At 45.4% G+C, this 17,642-nt stretch overlaps 1 non-coding gene across 1 annotated transcript; it reads right to left on the bottom strand.

The window, feature by feature from the left end:
* Positions 1–14,773: 14,773 nt before the first annotated feature.
* trnaq-cug (transfer RNA glutamine (anticodon CUG)) lies at positions 14,774–14,845 on the bottom strand. The gene has a single exon. It is a non-coding gene; the product is annotated as a tRNA-Gln (tRNA).
* Positions 14,846–17,642: the final 2,797 nt, after the last annotated feature.

Genomic DNA, 17,642 nt, shown 5'->3' with positions numbered 1-17,642 from the left:
AGCCTCAGTGACTATCGCCCTGTTGCCCTCACACCCATAATCATGAAGTGCTTTGAGAGACTGGTCCTCCAGCACATAAAAGGCTGTCTCTCCCCCCCCCCCCCACCACTCGACCCCCACCAGTTCACCAGTTTGCATACCGGGCGAACAGATCCACAGAGGACGCCATCGCCATAGCCCTGCACGCGGTGCTGAACCACCTGGAACAACAGCACAGCTATGCCAGGATGCTCTTGTGGATTACAGCTCGGCCTTCAACACCATCATCCCGGACATCCTAACTACAAAACTGGACACCCTAGGCCTCCCTCCCCTCACATGCAGATGGATCAAGGACTTCCTAACAAACAGACCCCAGACTGTGAGACTCGGCCCCCACCTTTCCTCCACCCGCAGTCTGAGCACCGGATCACCACAGGGCTGCGTGCTGAACCCCCTCCTGTACTGCCTCTACACACACGACTGCAGTCCGGCCCATGAGAGCAACATCATCGTCAAGTTTGCTGACGACACCACAGTGGTCGGACTGATCTCACAGGGAGACGAGGCAGCTTACAGGGAGGAGGTCCAGAGGCTGACGACTTGGTGCTCCGACAACAACCTAGCCCTGAACACGCACAAAACAAATGGAGATCATCGTGGACTTCAGAAGGAACAGAAGTGACCCCCCCCCCCCCCTACATCAATGGCGAGTGTGTGGAAAGGGTCCACACATTCAGGTTCCTGGGAGTCCAGATCTCCGGCGACCTCTCCTGGACAGACAACATCACAGCTGTCATAAAGAAGGCCCAGCAGTGTCTACACTTCCTGAGAGTCCTCAGGAGGAACAACCCGAACAGGGAGCTGCTACTGGCCTTCTACCACTCGTCCATCCAGAGCCTGCTGACCTACTGCGTATACTGCGTATATATATATATATATATATATATATATATATATATATATATATATATATATATATATATATATATATATATATATATATATATATATATATATATATATATATATATATATATATATATATATATATATATATATATATATATATATATATATATGCGTTTTTTTTATTATTATTTTATTTTAAATAATAATAAAAAAAACGCAGATCTGTGATGTACTGTTGTAAGTTCTATAATAAAAAAATAAAAAAACGTCCGATCTCAGACGCTAAGCAGGGGCCGGCCTGGTTAGTACTTGGATGGGAGACCGCCTGGGAATACCAGGTGCTGTAAGCTTTTTATGGTTTCTGCTCTTGCCTGACAGCAGAGGGCGCTGTTTGACACTTTTTTTCTGGAGTCTAGCCTGCATCACCTTCAAATAGGATCTTTTCAGTTGACCTGGCACCTTACGGCCATACTACCCTGAAAAAAACCGGTGAAAGCAGTTGCAGAGTAGATCACAGAGAGATATTTTTTTAGATATATTCAGTTTTTTCTTTCCTATTGAAAGTGTTTTTTTTTCTTAAAAATTCTCTTTTGTGAATGTTCAGGGAGTGGGCCCGCTCCCCCCTCCCTGTCCTCCCCCACCCCCCAAATTGGCAAAGTGGCTGGTGGGGAGAGGGGCACTTTTTGTTTTAAACAAGGAGCACAAGTCTGTGGCTGGTAGCCAGGGAGCCATCAGACAAGGCTGCTGCCTATCCTAGGCAATTAGCTGTGGCAGTGGAAGTCGTGGGTGAGGGGGCCATTGCACCACTGGACAAGGGAATTGTTCTAAACTGTGGAACCATGACAGGATGCAGATTTAAAGGAATAAATAGATACGAAGTCACAATGAAGGATATGGAGGGTAAAAAGAAGCTCTTGGATGGTCTAAGAATCCAGAAGTGCAGGTTAATTGCCTCTGAACCATGCAGAGATGAACTGACTGTTTCTTTTTTAAGTCACCCGGTATATACTGTTGGAATTTGACCACCTGTTCTTAGGTCAGTGATTCCTGTGGGTGTCGTGTTGGAGGCAAGAGATGACAACGAACTTGTCTGTTATATGGTTTACTCCGGGCTCACAAGTCTTTCCCTAACACCTGCAGAGACGTAGGCTTTACTTACAGGTCAGAACAAATGAGTACAGCTAACTGTCCCTGCCCGGCTTTTTTATGCTAAGAAATGTCGGTAGATCTCTGGCGCATCACAGGTGGCCCCCTCCTCTCCTCGGCCGACATCTTCTCACCAAAGGGAAATGTCCACCTCCAAGCAGGGTGGGCGGGGTGGAGCGGTGGAGCCAGCCGTTATCGACAGGCCGTGGCTGCCGACGTCATGCTCCCCCGTTATCTGTTGTTAGTCAAAATTGTGGATGTGTAGGAGAGCTCCGGAACTGTATGTGCCTGAAAGCGATTATGTGTCTTGTGATTTGCCCAAGGTTGCTTGGTTCTACTTGATTAAATGTAGTGCATAGTTATATGAGTGAGACACAAGAAATAGGAGACAAACATACATGAGACACAAAAAATAGGAGACAAACACACATGAAATCCTTCAATACTGAAGACAGTGAAATAATTAAGAAACTGGAGGACTGGGGAGTGACAGTTGTGTCACCAATAAAGAGGAGAAAGTGGCCAGGAACAAACATTTTGGATGGCACATGCTTCTGCCGCATCAAATTCAATGAAAGGGTCTGCTCACTCCCCTTTGCAACCGAATTCTCAACACTTGAAGGGGAAGAATATTTCAAGGTGATGCACGATAGGCAGGTCAAGGTGTGCAGGCTCTGTATTCAACCTGGTCACAGCCTAAGAGAGTGCCCAGAATTAAAGTGCTTCAGCTGCGGTGCACAGGGCCACTACGCCAGGGAGTGCCGTCAATCAAGCGACCCAGCGGGAGATGAGGAGATGCCGGAAGCCAGAATCCAAGCAGAGGCGGTCAGCATGGAGGAGGAAGAGGGGCAAAGGCCTCAGAACGTCAAGATCACTGCAGCAGCAAGGATGGAAGACGAGGAACAGAGTCCGTGAGGGTTCGTGAGGACGGCACAAATGAGACAGCAGAGCTGAAGCGCAAAAGGAGCGACGGGAATGAAGAGAGTGTGGAAGAGCTAACAGCAGGACGAGAAGACGAGACAACAGGAGAGGACACGGTCAACGAAAGTAAGAATGACATTGCTGACAAGAGGCATAATCATGGGGAGGAAAGAGGGAGGAGAGTGATTGATGGGTTCAAGGTGATTGAGGGAATTTTGGGAGAGGAAAGGGAGCTGGAAGTGTGTGGGGCAACAACGAGTAAAACTAGAGAGAGTCTCAAAGATGTATCGAGTGAGGGAGAAAAGGGTAACGGGGAAGAGACGAAGGGAACATTACATCATTCCCAAGTGAGGAGTCGGATAAGGGGCAGGAGGGTTTGACAGTGCAAGAGGAGATCAAGGGGAGAACAGCTGATCGGAAGGAGACAAAGAAACTGATCAGATTAATGTAGAATTAAAAGTGGGGGGTGTCAGACTTTTCTCCTTCTCACATGAAGTCAATGCTGACGCTTTCCTCATTCAATGGGAACGGACTAAGAAATAAAGAGAGACTGCTTTATGCAATGCAAATATGTAAAGAGGACATCGTTTGTCTGCAAGAGACTAACTGGGATGGGGGGTTATAGATTATATAGAGAAAGAGTGGATTGGGGAAATATTTGTTAATAATGGAGAGAAGAATGCGAGGGGTGTGGCAATATTAGTTAGGAAGGGAGTGGTGGAAGATGTAAAGGAGTGTGGGAAGGATGGGAAGGGGAGGGTTTTAGGGATTGAGTTTCATTATGGCGGCAAAACATATCAGCTATGGAACATCTATGCACCGAACGATGAGAGGGAAAGGAAGGTTTTTTGGGAGTTTGAAGGAGTTCATGGAAGAGAACTGTGTGATGGTCGGGGATTTCAATGTGTGGTGTGGGAGGTTGGATGTGTGCACAGGGATGAGGTTCAGGGATGACAGCTTAAGGGGGATTCTACTGCAAAATATGAGAGCAAATGGAATGGTGGATGTATGGCGGGAACGAAACCCAGCAGGGAAGGTGTTCACAAGGAAACAAGTGGTGGGGGGAAGAAAACATCTTAAACAAGATAGGATCAATCAAATATAAGATGACTGCAATCAGCGATCATGCAATTGTGTGTTTGACTATATCACAAGGGAGGGAGGGGAGGCGGGGTGTGGTGTTTGAATGCAAGCCTACTGCACGACACTAAATATAAAAAATCAAGTGGAGACATGCATTGCAATATGGATGAATGATAGTATGTATGAGGATAATGTTGGGGAATGGTGGGAAAGGGTCAAAAGAGCAATTAAAATATTGAGCATAAAATATGGGAGAGATAAGAGCAGGAGAGAGAAAGAAAGAGAAAGGAGGCTGAGGGATGAGCTGGACAAGGAGAATGAAAAAATAGACAATGGGGGAAGTGATCTAACAAAATACATAGCCCTAAAATATGAATTAGAGGATATAGAGGAGAGGAAGTGTAGAGGGGCGATGGTGAGAAGTAGAGCAAGATATGTGATTGAGGGAGAAAAATGTAGTGGATATTTTCTGGGCTTGGAAAAAACAAACCAGAAAAGGAGCTTCATAGGGGAGATAGAGGATGGAGACGGGGGGATCATCACAGATGGATTTGGAATAGTGGAGAGGGTATAGCAGTTTTATAGGGACCTATTTAAAGAGGAAAAGGTCGACAAATGAGTCATGGAACAGCTTCTAGAAAAGGTGAGGGTCAAGGTCAGCGAGGGAGATAAATTAATAAGTGAAAAAGAAATAGATAGAAGAGAGATAGATAGAGCAATTAGCGAATTAAAAAGGAATAAAAGTCCAGGTTCGGATGGACTGATAGGAGAATTTTACATTGAGTTTAAAACCATACTAACTCCAGTACTATATAGATTATTTAAGTGGATGGAGGAGACAGGGGAGATGCCAAATAGTATAAGAATGGGGGTTATAAGTTTAGTATATAAAAAGGGTGGGAGGGGAAAATTAGAAAACTATAGACCAATTAGTATGTTGAATAATGATTATAAAATATTGGCAAAAGTAATCACAAACAGGTTAAAGAGATTCATAGGGAAAATTATAGGAAAAACACAATTTTACGGCATACCTGGGAGGGACATCACAGACACAATATGTAGTATTAAGAATGTAATTGATTATATGAAAAAAGGTGGTGGAGGGGTTATCATGAGCATAGATTTAAATAAGGCTTTTGACAGGGTGAATCACGAATATTTATTTACATTACTTAAAAGAATAGGGTTTGGAGATAGGCGGTAGGCTGGATTAAAAGAATGTATAAAAATGTCGTAAGCGTTATAAAAGTTAACGGCGTTCTAACTGGGTCAATAAGATTAGAAAGTTCTGTCAGACAGGGCTGCCCGATGTCGGCCTTATTATACTCTCTATCAGCCGAACCGCTGGCATGGCTATTGCAAGGGAACAATAATATTAGAGGGATAAATATACCAGGAGGACAGAGGAGCTTAGTATACCAATATGGAGATGACACAACTATCACAGTAAAAGATGAGGAGAGTGTAGGAGAAGTACTGGAAAGTATAAAAGCCTATGGTAGGGCATCGGGGGCAAAGGTCAACATTAGGAAGTCGGAGATGATGTATATAGGAGTAAGTGAATCAGGGAAGAATGAGATGGGGTTAAAGGTGAAGAAGGACTATATGAAGATCTTAGGGATAAATGTGGGGATAGAGGGAGTAGAAGGAAGGGATAGACAATACGAAGGAATAAACAGTATGAAGAATACATTGAAATTTTGGAAAAAGAGAAGACTGAAATTAAAAGGGAAAGTGGTGGTGGTGAATGCACTGCTAATGAGTAAAATGATCTACGCAATGAGAGCGTTGGATGTGCCTGACAGAGTGGTGAAAGAAGTGGAGGGGTTGGTGAATGACTTTTTGTGGGACGGGAAAGGGGCCAGAATAGCACGGGAGGTTTTAGAGAACGAATACAAAGATGGTGGATTAAAACTAGTAAGTCTAGAATGCAAAAAGAAGGCAATGAGGGTGAAGACAATGGTGAACTATTTAGCTGTTAAGAATGATCACGTGTGGAAGGCTTTTCTGAAGGAAGCAATCAGTCAATGGTCAATGTGGGGGGTGCAGAGAGAGTGGTGTATACATGAAAATGAGAAAAGGAATGTTGAATGGAGTGAGTGAGTTTTACAAAGAGGTGTTGAGTGCATGGGGGGAATTTGTAAAGAACATAAGCTATGAATGTCAAAATCTAAAACAAATATGGGAACAACCTCTCTTCTTAAATCCAAAAATCACAAGCGACGGAAGAATGATGGACAATATGCTGATCAGGAGGGCAGGTATAAGGAAAGTTAGAGATATAGTGTATGAATATGTACCTGGTTTCATGTCAGCACAGGTGATGGTGGATGAAGTGAAATTGAGGGGGGATGATATTGGGGTGGGAGAGGTGGAAAAAGTAATTAAAGATGGGATGCCGAGGGAGTGGAGAATGATGATTGGAAGAGGGCATAAGGTGGGGGATGACTGTGAGCTGGAACTCTATGTGGGAGAAGGGAAAAGTAAGAAAAGACTGGAGAATGTAAAAACTAAGATATTGTATGCATATTTTAAAGGAGAGAATGTTAGAAGGCCGGCATCGGAAAGAGTGTGGGAAAAAGCAATAGAAGGAATGGATGTAAAGAAAATATGGGCAAATATGAGAGTGAAATGGAACACCAGTGAATGTGAGCACATGGACTTCATGCTAAGACACAATAGAATATTCAATAATCTAATTATAAGCAAATTTGATGAGAATGTAAGCAAAGAATGTGAAGTATGTGAAAAGAAGGTAGAAACATTTATGCATGAGTTCATAGAATGTGAAGGGTTAATAACATATTTTGACAAAATGAGAAAGCTCATAACGAGTTGTTGGGGAGGAAGATTTGTAAGGGACATGGACTGGAAAGAACTGTGGTTATTTGGTGTAAATAAAAGGGTGGGAGAATGTAATGCAAATCTGTTAAACTATACATTGAGCCATGCAAGATATGCTGTTAAAGTACGAAGAAATATGATTCACTATGACAAGAGAAATGTGGATGTATGGAAAATTTTTAAAAGTATAATGAAAAAAGACATTTCCATTTTGTATTATTACTTGGAGGAGGGGGAATTCTATCATGCTTTTGTGAAAGGGAATACAATGGTGTATATAAATGAAGAAATGGGACTGAAATTCAGAATTGATGTGTAAAGTATGTTGAATGTATGAAGAAAATAATAATAATAATAATAATAATAATAATAATAATAATAATAATAATAATAAAAGCATTCAGTGCTCTCACCGCCGCAGCCCGGTTTCGATTCCCGGTCAGGGAATTGACATTTGGATAGGTTTTTACTGGACATAGGATTTGTCTTGGGCCTCGGTGGAATGGTTGGGGTCACCTTGAAGCGCTACTTGGGAACAATAAATCACGAACTGGGTTTCTTCACTATTACATGACAAGATACTGGATTAGGTTTGGGGGATTTGTCTGACACTGATGGATAGATCCTGGACTCATTTCCGATACCACATCTCTTTTACAAAATACAAAGGATTCCTTGGAGAATGCGGGTATCGATTCGGTGAGAGCACCAAGTCCTAGCCACTAGACCACCAGGGACTGCATCATGGCTGCACTCTGAAAGGCAGAGACTGTGTCGCTTTGACGTACTCCAGCAAAGCAACCAAAATAGTTCTGAGACTGGACCTTCTCTGCCAACAATGCAACAGCAGCGGAATTAGCTCAAATGGTAGAGCGCTTGCTTAGCATGTGAGAGGTAGCAGGATCAATACCCACATTCTCCAAGGAATCCTTTGTAATTTGTAAAACAGGTGTGGGATCGGAAATGAGTCCAAGATCTTTCCCTTTGGCGTCAGACAAATACCCCAAACCTCTTCCTGGTTGCGTTCTCTAGACCTGTCTCTTGTCATGTGTCACCGAATCCACGCCACCAGACCACCAGGCACTGCTTTAGGTCTGCACTCAGAAAGGCAGAGGCTGTGTCGCTTCTCTTTGTGTTGAGGATGAGGGAGGAGGAATCTTCTGGCATTCTGGACTTGACCACAGTAGGAGGATAAAAGAGGTTGGTTTCCTCCTTGATAGATGAGGACAACTCAATGAAGACAAAATGAAAACAAAATCTTCTGGCCTACTGTACTTCTCCTTGCAGAGATGAAGAAGCCCCGGTCCTGAAATGTCCACCTCCAAGATGGACTGAGGTCTTAAACTACCCACAAGCCAGATATCTTCCGGAAAAAAAAGAGTTCATGGTCAGACAAGACAAAGGTTGAGCCGGTCACCCGAAATGGAAACTTTTGATCTAAGTGTCCACGATTCAAGTCCCTGTTCAGGTGACCAGGTCTGAGGTCCACTTGCAAACGCAAACTTTTTGCCCTCAAAATACAAGGGCAAAAGGCCTTGGTACTTTATGGAAACTACATTTGGAGCCTGGCTTTTAACTGGAACTGGAAAGACTTGTGGCCTTCGAACCCACGCCTCATTAGAGACTGCAACCTGAATGCAGCGCCTTCGACTGCTCGGCCATCCTGACCGTGCAGGTCTCGCTCCTTCTGTTCCCTTAGAAACAAGGTCAACTGTGGAATTGATCAAACATCAGGATGGCCACATCAATTAAAACAGAAAAAGGTAAGATTAGCTCAGTCGGTAGAGCATGAGACGCTTAAGCTCATATTGGGCGAGTATGCAGTTTTATTGATACATCTGAAAGATATCTTTCCTGTTGAAAATTGTTCAACATGCTGAAAACATTTCATTCCAAATACACAAAAACAAATCTTCTGACCAAAGGCATGGGGGCTCACTTCGTAGGGCATCAGACTCTGAGTATCTAGAGTTCCTTCAGTCCCTTCAGAGATCAAGCACATGTCCTTGTTCCTATTTGTCACCTTGACTTTTTTTGTAAAAGAAGGACTTGAAAGGCCATCTTTCATGTGATAACCATTACACTACGGAAAACTGAAGGAAGGGGCTTTTAAGGGGGCTGGTGAAGTCACAAAGCAGTTGCCAAACAATGAAACGCGACGATGTGTCCAAAGTGGGGGCAGATTGACAATTGTCCAAATGGACAAAAATGTCTCCTTTGTAGGGAAAATTGTTCCAGAAATAATGGGCTTTTCTTCAACAAAACAAGACATCACAATCGCGGCTTGAAAGAAACACCTTAGCCACCCTCGGGGTCACGTTGATATCTCGATGGACTCAACTTGTGTCCTTGGAGTCAATGGTTTGTAAATAGGCTTGTAACCTCCTCTAACCTTGTCTGGATGGCTGGATGTCTGGCCTTTTGAAGAATGAAGTTAAGGTCCTTTCAGCCAGCCAATAAGCATTTTCAAACTATTTGCCAAGTCACAAAATAAACAGGGATTGTTCTGAAAACCGGGCTTGAACCAGGGACCTTTAGAACTTCAGTCTAACGTTCTCCTAAGTGAGTATTTCAGCTTCTGAGGTGGTGTTCTGCTTTTTCAGTCGTGGGTAAATGTGGGGGCAGGGTGAAGCTGTGTCTGTGCCACGTATGTTGCTGTGTACCTGGTTCAGTGTGTTCTCATCTTGGGTTGGAATGTCCCCATGCTGGTAACGGGTGGGGAATACAGTCCGTTGATGAGGATAAGAGCTACAGAAAATGGGAAGGATTTCACTGGTTGAAGTCTCCAGCTACCATAAAAACGATCATGGGCCACAAGCCTGTTCTGAATCCCGCTTTGGCCAATCGACACTACATCGACTCAGCAGCATTCCTTGTTAGTATAGTGGCCAGTATCTCCGCCTGTCACATGGAAGATTGCGCGGTTCGATTCCCAGACGGGGAGTTCTTATTTTGTATGTCACGTTGAACCTTGAGCAGGGTTGCGGTTGCAACAACCAGTCCGGGAGAACAAGACCTCTATTCATCTTCTTCTCCAAGTGCTCAGCTGTGTTGTACAATCTGACAGTCCTTTGCTACCAAATCATTCCAGTCGTGGATAATGGACCTGACCAGAGTGAAAGGAGCCTTAATGTGGTGCTTTAGACCACTCATCCACACAACCCAAAACGGTGCCCTGATCAGGAAAAAACTGTGACCTTGTGAGGTTTGCTGACAACGGAGGACACTGAAATGGAGCCACACAAAGGAGGGTACCTGCACTGTTTACGTGTCCGTTGACCAGGTTGCAGATGGATTGCCTTTGTTCCTTTTGAAAATCCACATTTTAACACCCCATTTATGACAGACGTAAAGACCATCAGGAGGTAGACTGGGATTCGATTGGCAGACTTGGAATTGCTTGTCCATGAGGACCAAGACAAATCCTATCTCCACTCAAAACCTAACCAAATGTCAGTTCCCTGACCGGGAATCGAACAACAGCCGCGGTGGTGAGAGCACCAAGTCCCAGCCACTAGACAACCAGGGACTGCATCATGGCTGCACTCTGAAAGGCAGAGACTGTGTCGCTTTGACGTACTCCAGCAAAGGAACCAAAATAGTTATGAGACTGGACCTTCTCTGCCAGCGCTGCATCAGCAGGGGAATTACCTCAAATGCCAAACACAGCCATCGGTATCACCCTAAACCCAGTCCTAACCTAAACCCAGTCCTAACTGCATTCTCCCCTCTAGCACCTTGTCTTATCTTGTTGTGGGATCAATGCCCGCAGTCTCCAAGGAGTTCTTTGCCCTCTGTAGAAGAGATGTTGGGATTGGATCTACCTCTTAGCATCCGACAAATACCCCAAACCAGGGGAATTACCTCAAATAATAAAGTGCTTGCTGAGCATGCGAGAAGTAGCAGAGTCGATACCCGCATTCTCCAAGGACTCCTTTGTATTTTATAAAAGAGATGTGGGATCGGAAATGAGTCCAGGATCTATCCCTCAGCGTCCGACAAATACCCCAAACCTAATCTTGGCCGCGTTCTCTAGATTGGTCTCTTATCATGGAATAGTGAAGAAACCCAGTACGTGATTTATTGTTCTCAAGTAGCGCATCAAGGTGACCCCAACCATTCCACCGAGGCCTTGCAGAGATGAAGTGGCCCTGGTCCCGAAATGTCCACCTCCAAGATGGACTGAGGTCTTAAACTACCCACATGGACAAGCCAAATATCTTCTGGACAAAAAGAGTTCATGGTCAGACACGACAAAGGTTGAGCTGGTCACCCGAACATGAAACTTTTGATCTGAGTGTCCGGGATTCAAGTCCCTGTTCAGGTGACCAGGTCTGAGGTCCACTTGCAAACGCTTCCTTTTTGCCCTCAATATACGAGGGCAACAGGACAATCCCTTGGTACTCTATGGAAACTACTATATGAGGAGCCTGGCTTTTAACTGGAACTGGAAAGACTTGTGGCCCCGCACACAAACCAAGTATCTTCTGATCAGCTGATCCTTGACATCAGCTGTCACAGACATTGGCGTCGTTTGGGGACCTCATCCTGATCCGGTTCCGGTTGAGTGAACGCTGGCGCGACTGGCTGCCGCTACTCTCCCGTAACTTTTAAGTGATTTATGGTTTTATTGCCTCAATATGGCCTAACTATGACCACTGTGTTAGCACTCTGGGTGAGCTGAAGTGTTTTTCCTGCGTTCGATTATCGATCCAGCCATCGTACACCCATCGTGGGTCTCGCAGGAACTTCAATCACGACAACTCCTCCACAGCAATAAAATCCATCTGGTCTACCACTCGTCGTCCTCCCAGAAACTCCGACAGGGTAGCGGATAGCAGTGTATTAGCTCGCCCGGTTAGGACGGCTAATGCTAACGCTACCGCTAAGCACGACAATGCCACTGTTCGCTTCGGTCTGCTCTACATCCGCTCTCTCACGAGCAAGGGTCCACTCCTCCAGGATCTCCTCACTGACCGTAAGCTCGATTTTTTGTGTTTAACAGAAACATGGCAACAGCCGAATGACTTTTCCACCCTCAACAAATCCACACGGGCTGGCTTTGTTTACATCTGTCATCCCCGTGGCAGCGGTCGCGGCGGAGGTCTCGCGGTAATTCACCGCGAGAAGTGGAAAGTCCTGCCGGTGACGGTCTCTGCATTGAGTTCATTTGAATGCACTGTTTTTATGCTCCCTGGACACTCTCCCACTGTCGTCGCCACCATTTATCGTCCCCCTAAGCCCCACACTGACTTTTTAACTGACTTATCTAACAACTCTCCACTCTGTCACATAACTTAATACTGCTGGGAGATTTCAACATACATATAGACAATAAAACTCTCCCACTCACCAGAGACTTTCTATTATGCCTAACAGTTTTGGACTCCACCAATACATTGACTTCCCGACACATACCAAAGGACACACACTGGATCTACTCTGCTGCTCTGGCCTCACCCCCTCCAACTGCACCGCCGACGAACTTCCAATAACGGACCACTTCCTCCTCTCATTCAGCACTACACTCTGCCTCTCCTCAATCAAACCTCCACGTCTCATCTCCTTCAGGAACCTAAAGGACATTAATGTTGACACTCTCCGCTCCGAAATTTCCTATATCCCAATCCCGGATTTTCTTCCTAACCCCGAAGATCTCACAGCTCTTTACAACACTGGTCTAAACAATATCCTGAACTCTGAAAACTGAAAACTCGGACTGTTTCTTTTTCATCATCTGCACCTTGGTTCACCCCTGAACTCCGGACATTGAAATCTAAAGGACGACAACTGGAACGGCTCTACAAAAAAACTGGACTCACAATTCACAAAAACATCTACAATACCCACATTCTCCAGTACAAAGACGCCATTGCACACTGTAAATCTGCTTATTACTCTGGACTCATCACATCCAACAAAGGAAACACAAAATCACTTTTTTCATTACTCAATAAGATCCTCCAGCCTCCCCACTCTTTACCCCCCCACTTTTACTCAACTGACACCTGTAACTCACTGATGGTATTTTTCAATGACAAAATAAACTCCATTCATCAGCACCTCTGTTCACAACCGCCTCCTCTCCCCACATCCGAACCCTTTCTCTACAGTCAGCCTTTTTCCTCTTTTCAACTCCCCACCGCATCTGAAATATCTGACATCATCCACAAATCCAAGCCCTCCACATGCCAGCTGGACCCCATCCCCACAATCCTGGTCAAATCCTGCCTCTCCTCTCTGCTTCCTCTCATCTCTGCCATTATCCACCGGTACTACCGGTGTCTACCGGTACTGTCCCCCCAGCTTTCAAAAACGCTGCCGTCACCCCAATCCTGAAAAAAACTGGTTCAGATCCCAACAACTTCAATAACCTCCGCCCTATCTCCAACTTACCTTTCATTTCCAAAATTCTTGAAAAAATAGTCTCCTCCCAACTTCACGCACATCTCACCTTTAACAATCTGTATGAACCCTTCCAGTCCGGCTTCCGTCCCCGTCACAGCACTGAAACTGCACTCATCAAAATCACCAATGATCTCCTCACTGCAGCTGACACCAGTTCACTTTCTATTCTCATCCTCCTTGACCTGAGTGCGGCCTTTGACACCATCTCACACCCCATCCTCCTCAGTAGACTCTCCGAAATTGGCATCTCCCACACCCCCCTCCACTGGTTCCATTCTTATCTCACAGACCGCACTCAGTTTATTCAGCTTAAATCTTTCTCCTCTGACCCCTCCCCAGTCACCACCAACATTCATTTTCACTGCTTCGCGGATGACACCCAGCTCTACCTCTCTTCCAAACCCAACTCTACACTCCCACCCCCCTCCCTCACCTCCTGTCTCTCTGAAATAAAATCATGGTTCACCTCCAACTTTCTGAAACTTAACAGCAATAAAACTGAATTCTTACTCATTGGCACCAAATCCACCCTATCTAAAGTTGACTCCTTCTCTCTCTCCATCGACAGCTCCTTAGTCTCCCCCTCCCCGCAGGTCAAGAGTCTGGGTGTCATCCTCGACAGCACTCTATCTTTCCAATCCCACATCAATAACGTCACCAGGTCAGCTTACTTTCATCTGCGCTCCATTAATCGTCTACTCCCCTCCCTCACCCCCCACACCACCGCCATCCTCGTCCATAGCCTTGTCACTTCCCGCATTGACTATTGTAACGCTCTCCTCTTCGGCCTCCCTCACAAATCCCTCCATAAACTTCAACTGGTTCAGAACTCTGCTGCCCGGATCATCACCAGGACCCCCTCATTCCACCACATCACCCCCATCCTGCAGCAACTCCACTGGCTCCCCGTGACACAAAGAATTAACTACAAAATCCTTCTGTACACCTACAAGTCCATCCATAACCTTGCCCCCCCTTACCTCTCTGACCTCATCCACATTCTTAAGCCATCCCGTTTCCTCAGATCTTCCGCGTCCCTCCATCTCACTGTTCCCTCTGCACGCCTTAGCAGTATGGGGAGCAGAGCTTTCAGCCGCTCTGCACCCCAACTCTGGAACTCATTGCCACCAGACCTCCGTAACTCTGCCACCCTTCCCATTTTCAAATCTAAACTCAAAACCCATCTGTTTAAACTTGCCTATTCCCTTTAACAGCTTCACATGGTCCCCCCTCTCCCGATTTATTGTATGCTCTTATTTATTGTTTGTTGTCTTTTATCTTGTATTTTATATTGGTGTTTTTATCTCCTGTACAGCGACCTTGGGTGTCCTGAAAGGCGCTTTTAAATAAAATGTATTATTATTATTATTATTATTATCCACGGTTACCACTGATTTGTAGAGTAAGTCAATAAGTCATCATACTCTTACTGTTAAAGGAAGACACAGTCCAAACACTCGATTGCTGCAAGGCAAGTAGGTTCCACCAAGACTTGAACTTGGATCACTGGATTCAGAGTCCAGAGTGCTAACCATTACACCATGGAACCCTTTGTTTTAGATGTGACTGGCACCTTCTGGCGTAACAATGGAGGCTTTGCAAACCAGGACACCAACTTTCCTCTTTGATGAGCACAAAGTATTTTTGGGTACAATCCAGGGGTCTTGTGCTCTCACGGAAATGGCTGTCCTTTTCCAACAGGAGTTGAGATGAAATGTATTCAAATAGACAAACTGCATTGATCACTCAATCAGAATTTCTCAGTTTGCCAATTTCAGACTGCGTGACAAAGACTCAAGTCCAACTCCATCGACAGGGAAGCAGAGGTCCTTCAGACAAGACGGTATTGCCATTCTTTCCTGGAGACAGAACATAACAGACATAACATGAGCAAAGGGCTTGTCCTTCGAGCCGGACTTGAACCAGCTACCTAAGGATGCCAGCTTGAACCACTTCAGTACGCCACTCTTCCAACTGAGCTATCGAAGGTCTTGCTGTTTTGAGGCTAGTGAGTACGGCCAAGCGTTCGACGTTGAGGTTGTGGCTGAGAATGCCACTATTGACAGAATTTGGATTAGATAATCAAGTCTTGTGGTGGAGAGTCTCAGGTGGAGAGTCTCAGGTCGAGAGGTGTGACGTTTCTGATCGAATTCAGAGGTCATCAGTTGGTCCTGAAAACGGTCTTGGCACTTTTTTTCACGATGAAAGGTATGAAAACAGCCCTGTTGCATTGGCCGGGAATCGGACGCGGGTCTACCACGTGGATCGATCCTGGACTCATTTCCGATCGTAACATCGCTTTTACAAAAGGCAAATAACTTCTAGAAGACTGTGGGCATTGATCCCACAGTAAGACAAGACAAGGTGATACCTATGGCTGTATTTGGCCTAGATATCGGGCTTGGGGCCTGGATTAGTGGTCTAGTGGCTAGGATTCGGCGCTTTCACTGCTGCGGCCTGGGTTCGATTCCCGGTCAGGGAATTGACATTTGGCTAGGTTTTGACTGGAGATAGAGTCGCCCGATCGTCAACCTCCCACCTGGAGGCGAACTCGTCGCCCACAGTCACCGAGGCCATGTCGGCGAAGACGGCAGTACATGGCACAGACACAGCTTCACTCTTCCCCCACTTTAGGCCCCGACTGAAAAAGCAGAACCCCCCATCGCAGCTAAAATAGCCCACTTGGGAGAGCGTTGGACTGGAGTTCTAAAGGTCCTCACAATAAACCTCACTCCTCCTGATGGTCGTTACGTCTTTCAATAATGGGGTGTTAAAATGTGGATTGTCAAAAGGAACAAAGACAATCCATCTGCAACCTGGTCAACGGACACGTAAACAGTGCAGGTACCCTGCTTTGTGCGGCTCCTTTTCAGTGTCCTCCATTGTCAGCGAACCTCACAAGGTCACAGTTTTTTCCTGATCAGGGCACCGTTTTAGGTTGTGTGGATGAGTGGTCTAAAGCACCAGATGAAGGCTCCTTTTGCTCAGTGGGCACTGGTTGAAATCCCACAGCTGGTATTTTCCTGGTCAGGTCCATTATCCACGACTGGAATGATTTGGCAGCAAAGGACTGTCAGATTGTACAACACACCCGAGCACCTCATGAGCAGAGTTCCGGGCAAGAACCAAAAACTCTGACTCGAAGGTGCTGATTGCTGCTCCCAGTTGCTTCTAATTCGTCTGCGAGCAAAAATTGAATTTTAGAGTCTGGTTAATTGAAAAGATTTGCTAGCTAGCCAGGAGTTGAAACTTGAATCTTCTGAGATGAGTTATCCTTTGCCCCACTATTCGTACAACAAAAGGACCTGTCATTTAAGGTTAGCTTCTGGATTGTCACTGTTTCGCCAAGACTACAATTGGGTTGAGAGAAAAGTGCTTTTTAGACAAGACAATAACAAAAGCAACACACACCTGCCATGACCCAGGGTTGGTGCGGACACAACAATGAGTACGAACCACGATATGATTACAGCTGTCTAACCCGTAGACAACACGTCATCCACTGCGCCACTAGCCATTCAACAAAATAACCTGGAGTTTAAGGTTGGGTTCTAACTAGGCTACCACAGTTTCTGCATTACCAAACACTAACTCAGATGTTGGGACTCATTTTCAGTCAACAAGACCATGTCAACAAAGGTCCTGCAGGAGATGAGGTGACCGAGAGGTTAAGGTGCTGGACAGCTAATCCATTGTGTTCTGCGTGCATGGGTTTGAATCCCATCCTCATGGGACTATACCAATGCAGTAGTTTTGACACCACCTGTGTTTTTCGGAAACATCATTAGAATGCAATTAATCAAAGTATCAGGTACGATGTTGGAGATGGAGAATGCTTTTTTAGCAGGAAAAAGACACAATATACCATTTGGAGAATGCAGGCATCGATTCCACTTCATCAATGAAATGTTTTCCGCATGTTGCACAATTTTCCACAGGAAAGAAATCTTGACGATGTATCACCAAAAGTGCTGCACCGCCCAATGTGGGGCTGAAACTAGTTAAGTAAACCTTTTGGACCTCGATGACCCATCAAGAAGTCAACCTTTGTTGGTTCAGAACAGGCACAGAACATCACTGCCTCCCTCTGAATCTTGCAGGTCACTGGGAAGATATCGGCTCGAAGGACCATTTGGTCCGGAACATGAAACTTTTGATCTGAGTGTCCGGGATTCAAGTCCCTGTTCAGGTGACCAGGTCTGAGGTCCACTTTTAAACGCCTCCTTTTGCCCTCAAAATACAAGGACAACAGGACAACACTTTGGTACTTTATGGAAAATTCATGAGGAGCCTGGCTTTTAACTGGAACTGGAAAGACTTGCAGCCCCGCACTGTCTGAAGTGGGA

Source organism: Doryrhamphus excisus, chromosome 2, assembly GCF_030265055.1.
Source record: "Doryrhamphus excisus isolate RoL2022-K1 chromosome 2, RoL_Dexc_1.0, whole genome shotgun sequence".
Classification (NCBI taxonomy): domain Eukaryota; kingdom Metazoa; phylum Chordata; class Actinopteri; order Syngnathiformes; family Syngnathidae; genus Doryrhamphus; species Doryrhamphus excisus.
This window is presented reverse-complemented; position numbering and strand designations above follow the sequence as displayed.